Genomic DNA, 8,680 nt, shown 5'->3' on the forward strand with positions numbered 1-8,680 from the left:
GAACAGCAACAAGCTCCTTCCTTTTGCTTTCCAGTCTGATCAGATATACAGCCAAAAGCTGATACAAATCATTAACGTGATAATAACAGCAAACACAAAAGATACGTGTAATTCTTTTTGCCTGTAAGATTTTCAAGGATTTGATGGATCCTTCATGCTAGCAAATTCTAATTAAAAATCAGGAGGAAGAAATACGGTAAGTAAAAAAAAATGTGTTCTGTGCGATTTTGTTGTGTTTAAATGTACAGACATAGCATATTCAAAACATTTTATGTGTTTTGCAGCAAAACTTGTGGTTCTGTTAAAAGAATATACATTTCTGGTCTGTGTTTTAACTTGTGGCCTTTAATGTTCTCCATTTGCATCAATATGTACTAATGCCATTATTCTTCAAAGACCTCTTACTGTAGTTTATTTTACCTTAGAGCTATTTGCAGTGCATAACAATGACATTTTATGGAGCTGATGACATAATATGTGATTATATAAATTATTCTCACAGTCTGAAGAAATTACATCATAGGACTATTTTGTCACTTGTTTATCGTGCTAGATTCAATCTGTATTTCCCACAACAAACAAACAAACAAACAAAAAAACCCATAACCATCTCTACCCTGTTAGCTCTGCCTCCTTTTCTTCATCTCACCAGTGCTTTCAGTGAGTGTGCAAGTTATAGGGAAGAAAGTCTAGGAGTATTTCAACCTAGCAAAAGCATTTTGATCTACTGAGATGTTTTTGCTTCCTGAGGGCTGGGAAAAGTAAAGGAATTCTGAATCCAAACTAGAAATTGATTTATTTTCTTTTACATTACATTTACATTAAAAGAGGGGAGGATATTCTTTTGCTGTCTGCCTTGTGGCAGCTTATGAAGAAAGTCACTGTGTTGAAAGATTTCTGCTCTAAGCAGTTGCAATCTGGTTGTCCAGCCTGAAGTTCAAGTGCTGATGTATAAACCATGGCTTCCCTGAAAAATGTAGTCTGAGATCCACTGATCTCTTGTGTGTGGCTTAGATACCATACACAAATGGATCTGTCTGTTGTTTGGCAGCCACTCATAACAAGTTCAATTTAGAAGACATTGTAATTAGTCCCTCTGAAGTGTCACTTTTAGAGTTCAAGTGATACTAAAGTGTTATAAATGCAGTTACATAAATATTTGTGGCATAAGTGAACTGTTTATCAGTGACAACCTTTCAGATGTTACTTTGCATCCCTAAGTTATTCCACCTTCTCAATGTGCCTTGGTGTATACAAAAGACAAAAATAAGTTGACAAAATTCAAATGTGTTCAGTGAATACAGCTCTACAGCTGTAACTCCTATCATATTCTAAGCTATAACTAGCCTAACAGAGCTGGCTTCATGACTTTCCATTATTAACATAGCCAATAGTTTGGACTGTTAGAGAGAATGACACCTGGCCACAGCATTACCAATCACCTTTGGCCAACAGAAGACAGTATTTGTATTTCTTCATCTCTGAAAAGGATCTATTTAATGCTTTGGAACGCTACCACTCTCCCTCCCCAACAGTAAGACAAGTGAATGTAAAAGAGTCTGCACACTTAAGTGTGTTCCTTAGGATTCACTTAACATTTATTTATTTATTTATTTTTGTATAGAGAATTACATTAGAAACAAACAAACAAAACTGGTATAAAAAATAGGCAGAGTTCAAATTTTATTCTGAAGGAAATTCCTGTACGCTTGACCTGGAGAATTGTTCACTGAATGTTTTAGGCTACCTCTCTTAGTTTTATTTAATAGCCGTCTTTGTTTTAGTCTGTTCTGTTTCATATTGCCATTCCCTTGTAAACTGGTAGTGAATCTGTAATACCCTGTAAGCAAGGGCAGGCAATATATTAGCAGACTCAGTGTTTTCAGAATACTAGCTGTTATGTTGCATCAGTTGTTTAATGCCCTGTTTGTTATGTTCAAGTAGCACGCATCCCTTAGTTTGCTAACATCACCTGCATCTCATATTACAACAGGAGTGAGATCAGATGCTGTACATTACATGCAAAATGTCATCACTCTCCAGTGACAAAAGAAACAAGGAGAAAATAACCACTTGTGCTTTGTGTGGATGAGAGATTGAGAGATCTGATGACCCGTTTGTGTTTCTGGAATTCAGCTACAGTAGGAAAAAATTATTATTGGATCTCCATCATTGTATGTGTTCTCGGCCTGATCTTAAAAAAAAAAAAAAAAAAAAAAAAAAAAAAAGGAAAGAAGGAGCAGCAGAAACAAAACTACACAGTGTTTCACTTACTAGTAGAAATGTGTGCAGTAATGTGTTTTGATGCAGTCCTTGAAAGTGATGGGCAAATGCTTCGTGGTTAAGAAAAAATTATTTGAAATGAGCTTGTGGCTGGAGTGAGCATTGTGTTATCAGGAGATATGTGTCATTTTGAAGTGAAACTTCAATCACTTGAATTTTGGTTAACGGAGTTGCCTGCTGCACTGAATGCTCAGTGATCTCTTGTAACCAGAGTCAACTGAGTGTTGAGAGGGTTCCCGTTGCTGTCAGTCTTTGTGCAGCCTAAGTGGAGTTGGACTTGGAGAAATGGCATATGCGATATATTTAAGAAATGTATTTGAGATGTGCTAATTGGATAAACTGCCACTGTTCAATTGAGATGATTTATAAATCTACTTATAAATAATTTAAATGCCTTCTATTCCTATCACTTTTCTGTTCTATGCAGCTGAAATCTCAGATGAAATGTTTTCTGAAGGACAAAAAACTAGTGTTGTGGTATTAGTCTATCAGATTGTAGTCTTGCATGCATGCTTGTAGTGTATCACAGACGTGCATACACACATATGCATAAACTGCTATATAGGTCAGATCTATAAGATATAGTCTCGTATGAAAAGATGAGATCATGTTGTAGTGATCTAAAGGCTGATTCTGTGTATGCTCCTGTCTCACTCCAATTTATAGGAGGGAGAGGAGGTTCTTTGATATCTGTATACTTGGCGTATTAAGAAACAACGGTTCAAATTTTGATCTAACCAGTTTATTATGAATCTTAATCAGGGACATGGGGAAGGGGAGGACAGACACTATTATAAATTAGGGTAATGGGAAGGGAAGGAGGGTGATAGAAAAAATAGGAAAGAAGAAGCAAGGAGTCTTTATAAGAAGCAAGAGGGAGATAGTCACCACCATGGATCCAGTGGTTTGTAGTTCAGTCATTGGTCTTCAGTAGTGGTGTGTCATCAGACATTGTTGTTCTGTTGATGACGATGGTGACCACAGTGACAACAGCCACTTTTCAATGGTAGTACCCACTTATTTATAAGTCCAAAGTGATTGAGTCAACTCTCTTTGGAGTGACAGCTCAAATCCAAAGTAATTGAGGAAGGTGCTTTCAAATGTCCACAAAATGATGTTAATTGTCACACTGTAGCACTCATCACTTGCCTCCTCAATAAATCAGTCAGAGTCTTATCACAAGAAATACCTCAGGAAGCAAGCTTTGAGCCAAAAAACGAAGATGGATTCTCACAGCTCCTTGAATGAGTGAAGTTTAAGTAAGTCTTGGAAATTACATTCTTTATGATTTTCTTAAAACAGAGTTCCACAAGAAGGAACTCAGTTCTGTAAAAGGCAAGCATAGGTGAAAAACAGTTGCTCTTTGATTCAAAAGAGACATGTGAGTATAGGTGAGAAACACGTTGAAATCTTTGTCTTTAAAAATTGCATATTACAAAGTTTTCAGTTTTATTTGTCTTTGAGAAGGGCATTCTGCAAAAAGGCACCATTAATAAAAATCTGGTGTGTTGTTGTTTTGTTGTTGTTTTATCCTTCTTTAATGAGAAGACTCTAAGCTCTTATATCCACAAGTTCATTTTTGATTTGACAGCTGTTCAAATAAAACTGGGAGTAAATGCTACAACAGGTAATGTTGCTGCTGGATTAGACATCTTCAGTGCAAAGTTATCCAGGTTGAATCTTTGGTACCAGTATTGCAGTTATTTTCTATCTGTGTCATGCCTTACCCTTCAAAATGTTCTTTAACAAATTTTTAACAAATTATACCTGCTAAATTCAGGGTAGGTCATAAATCCATTTTACAACAAAAGTATTTCTAGACGTATGAAGACTTGGAAAACCATTTCCCTTTTTAAAATATATATACTGATTTTTCTAAGAAGTTCTTTATGCTGTGGTAAAACTCAGAAAGATTGTTCTCTACATCATCAACATCTGTATGTAGTTTGTTCAGTTTCGTAGTAGGTAGACTGGTGATTATAGAATCATAGAATGACTTGGGTTGGAAGGGACCTCAAAGAATACCTAGTTTCGACTCCCCTGCCTTGGACAGGATTGCCAACAACTAAATCAGGACAAGATTGGGCTACCCAGAACTCCATCCAACCTGGAACACCTCCAGCGATGAAGCACCCAAAGCTTCTGTGCCAGTGCCTCTCCACTCTCTCAGTGAAAAACTTACCCCCAACATCTAACCTAAATCTCTCCTCTTTTAGTTTAAAACCATTCCCCCTTGTCCTATCATCATCTTCCTATGTAAAAAGTTGATTTTTCTCCTGCTTATAAGCTCCCTTTAGTGGAAATGCATTAGCAGGCCTCTTTGAAGCCTTCTCTTCTCCAGACTGAACAAGCCCAGCTACCTCAGTCTGTCTTTACAGAAGAGGTGTTCCAGCCGTCTGACCATTTTGTGGCCCTTCTCTAGAACCTCTCCAACAGCTCTTCATTTTTCTTGTGTTGGAGGCCCCAGGCCTGGATACAGTACTCTAGATAGGGCAGAGTAGAGAGCAACACTACCTTTCCTCTCTATGCTGGCCACCCCTCCTTTAATGCAGCCCAGCATACACTGCTAGCTTATGTCCAGCTTTTCATCTACCACGATCCCCAACTTCTTCTCCACTGGCTGCTCTCAGTGAGTTCATCTCCCGGTATATACTCATATCTGGAATTGCCCCAAGCCAAATGCAATGCTTTGGTCTTGTTGAACCTCATTAGGTTCACATGGGCTCATTTTTCAAGCCCACTTCTTTCAGTGCTTTGTGAAAAGTCAAGACGTATCTTTTTTTTCTTTGTTGGAGCTTGCTGTTTCTAACCAGGGTTACATGCTACTTTCCTTTTGGTTTGGAGTACAGAGTTCAATTTGTGTTGACACTGGCAGGTTACATGGATAAAATCTGCTATTGTTTTGTTTTTACACTGAAGAAAATGTTGAATTACACAGATATTCTGGATAAACAGTCCCAAGCCTTGAGCTTTCATATCCTCGTGTGCTGTTTGAGCAGCTTTGAATTGTGCAAGAACCCCTTCTGTTTAATCTTTTTCTATACTTCTGTTTTCAAAACTCACTGTGTGCATCTGAGATAATATCTTATGGTTGTTTCAGTGACATGATCTAGGAGTGTTTCTCAAAGGAATGCAATAGGAGGTTTCTTCTGCCTTGGAAGTTGTTTTGGGTAAGGCCAAACAGGTGAGGTTATCCCTTTCTAAAGCATCCCCTCACAGGGTTCCAAGACAATTGTGTGGGTTGACAAGGCTATGTTTAGCTTTTATGTACAGAGAAAGACCATAAAATCAAGAAGCCCTTTCCTGGAGCTATAAAGGATGTCAGATATACTGACCTACAAAGCAAAGCTGCTGTTAAATTGTCTGTTCACTTCCTTACAGTGGAATTAGGCTGGCTGGTAAGCAGTGATTTCTCCTTTCTGTTTGCATACTTTTCATCAAGTCAGTAATTATAGCAAAACAAGTTAGGTTGAATATTGCCTTAGAATTGAAATGAGGATTAGAGTGAAAAAAGCTGTATAATTCATTATTTGGATTTCAGTTTTATTTTCCTGATTCTAGAAATTTGTCATGCAAAGGAAGGCTTTTCATGTCAGTGTAGAACTCTGAAGACCCTTCATTCAGCTGGCCACAGGAGAGGTGGCAAAGGGGCTGCCTGTTGGTTAAAAGTTAGCTGTTCTCAGTCAGATGGAAAAATCACTGTGATTGCTCTGCACGTTTAATTGTTTCTTTTAAAACTTAGGGATAGCAGCCCATTGTTTCAGAAATAAAACTACTGTTCATTTTCCTTGTGTCTATTAGTACATTTGTTTTTGTACCAAAATGGCAGCTTACTTCTGTATATTTCAGTGACTATAAGTAATCTACTCTATCAGCTGAGATTGTCTTTTTTTTTGTTAATTGATAAGTCTTAAAATCAATCATCCTGCTTAGGTTTCAGTTGACTAGTTACTAGCCCTGTGCTTGTTTGCTATGTACTCTGAACTGGATTCTATTTTCTGAGTATTTCAGTATTATAACAACTTCATCCTTTAGGATTAGCACATGCTTTGTTGTTTTTTTTTTTATAAAAGACTATCAGCAGAAGTCAGTATTTTCCTATTCAAATATGGAACATGTTAATCCAAATTAACATTCTGTCAGTAAGCAGAAATATAGTTCCTAGGCAGTAGAGCTAGGAGTAGAGTCTTCTACTATAAATGCAAAATTAATAAATTGAAGAGTTCTTAGTCACGGTTGTAGGCTGTTACTCCTCAGCACAGTACCAATCATTGTAAGTTACTAGTAAGGTGAATAAATACATTAAACTTTGGAAAGTTCAATATGTATGGTTTCCTTGCAGACTTCGTTCCTAATTGTGGATAGGTTCCTTTGTAAATAAAAAAGCCCAGTCAGTAGTCAACTTTGTAATTGCAAGTTCCCAGTGGTTATTTGTGCTGCTTTTCAAATTAGAATCCAGGGAGTTCTGCTCAGGGGACGGTCTACTATAATGTCCACAAGGGTGTGGTTCACTTTAGCAGTAGTTCTTCATCGTTAAAGGATAAATACCTACATGCTTTTCTTCAAAATATGTTTTCAGAAAGATAAAAACAACTTTTGAAGTCATTCACTTCTAAAGTCTAGAATTTAGAGCTGTGTATTTGGTATGCACTGGAAATGGCTGTGGCATTTGCCTTTGCTTTTTCTGTAAGCAGATCCCGGCTGGATAATGTGACTGTTCTTACCATCTCTTTTCCCACTCAGTATTCATCATTACATATTTTGAGAAGATCCAGACATAAAGAACAACATTTTCTAGGAAGTCAGCAAAATAAATCACGGATGAATTCTTGGGTCTCTATTCCTTTTCAGACTTAACCATAGGTGAATCCACATCTGCTGTAGATTTTGGCAATGTGTTCACAGAGGCATGGAGAAGAGGAGTCTGAGAAAACTGAAAATATTTTCTTGTTCTTATCTCATACTTTCTCAATTTTACTTTGGGAGTATGATTTATACTGGTGTAAGAAAATGAAATGCTATAGCCAATACAGATGCAAGAAATTGTGTGGAGTTTTTATTTAAGTTTAAAAGTTTGTGTATGTATGCATGCATGTGCATACATAGATCAAAATGTGTACACAGAGAGAGGTGAATGTTATAAATATAATTTAAGTTTTACATAATGATAAAACAATACAATTTGGGTCCACTTTTGTATGTGAAAGGATGAAAACCTGGTCTGCCTATTAGGCAGAGAACTGACTCTATCTCTACATAGTGTCTATGAGGAAAAAACTGACACCAGTAGGGAGGTCCTTCATTGATAAGGTTCATTGAACAACCTGCTGATGAGCCACAGGATACTGCTTCCATGTCCAAAACTAGCAGAAGCATCCCTGTGTATGAGTAGATTTCTCCTAAGTGTGAAAATCCCTTGTGCTTAAAAGTACTTAACCTCTGAGCTCACACAGATGTTGCTCATGTCCCTGTGTATCAGTGCAAGACTATGTACTTGATTAGTGGCAAAAATTCAAAGGCATTTTCTCATGCAAGCATTGCAGAAGTAGTTGGTAAGTCAGATGGCAACTTAGCATATGTTTATTTGCAAACCTTTCACAACCTGAATAGTTATGCATCTAAATTGTATTGAACTTGTGGCAAAAACTGCTACATTTGGGTACCTTTGCTAGTGGAGAAGGGTGAGAACTGAAAACAGACTGCTCATCTTGCAGATAATGATAATATTAGTAGAGAGATTGTGGTGGACAAGTCTGTTTCATGTAAATTTTTATTCTTGCTTGGGTACTGTGGAGGAGAGAATTTAGAGTAAACAATCTCTAATCAAGTATGTAGTTACCTGCTTTACAATGAAGGACCACATCATTCTTCTGACGTTATACTGATTACGTGAGCCAACTTCCTTCCTGTACTTTGTCATCTTAGACTTTCCTATACTTATACTACAAAATGGATCTTGGCATCTAACTTGGCACCATAAGCTCCACTGGGTAAAAGTATATCTAGGAGTACATTTATTTATGGCTGTAGTCCCAAATACTCAAATATCTTTTGAAGTTGTAGGCTTCCAAGTCAGTTGAAGCAACTTTGTCCTGTCCTGTCAGGGAACGGTATGAGGTACTGTATGTGAGAACTAAATCTCTCCAGTTGCAGCTTTGAGTTGAGCTAGCTGTTACACAAACTGATCATAACACTGCCAAGCTGAGAATGCTGGCTTCCTCTGTGTGATTTTGAAGTCATTATATCATTGGCAGTGATGAATGGTGTTCCAGCTGAAATCAGTGAATACATATGAATGACTGAATTGTGATAATTTTGATTCTGTGGAACCAAACCAAAGCTGGTCAGTTTCAGAACAAATGAAGAATTGTCTGAAACTAGTTAATAGGTTTTATAT

Source organism: Meleagris gallopavo, chromosome 4 (assembly GCF_905368555.1).
Source record: "Meleagris gallopavo chromosome 4, MGAL_WU_HG_1.1, whole genome shotgun sequence".
NCBI lineage: Eukaryota > Metazoa > Chordata > Aves > Galliformes > Phasianidae > Meleagris > Meleagris gallopavo.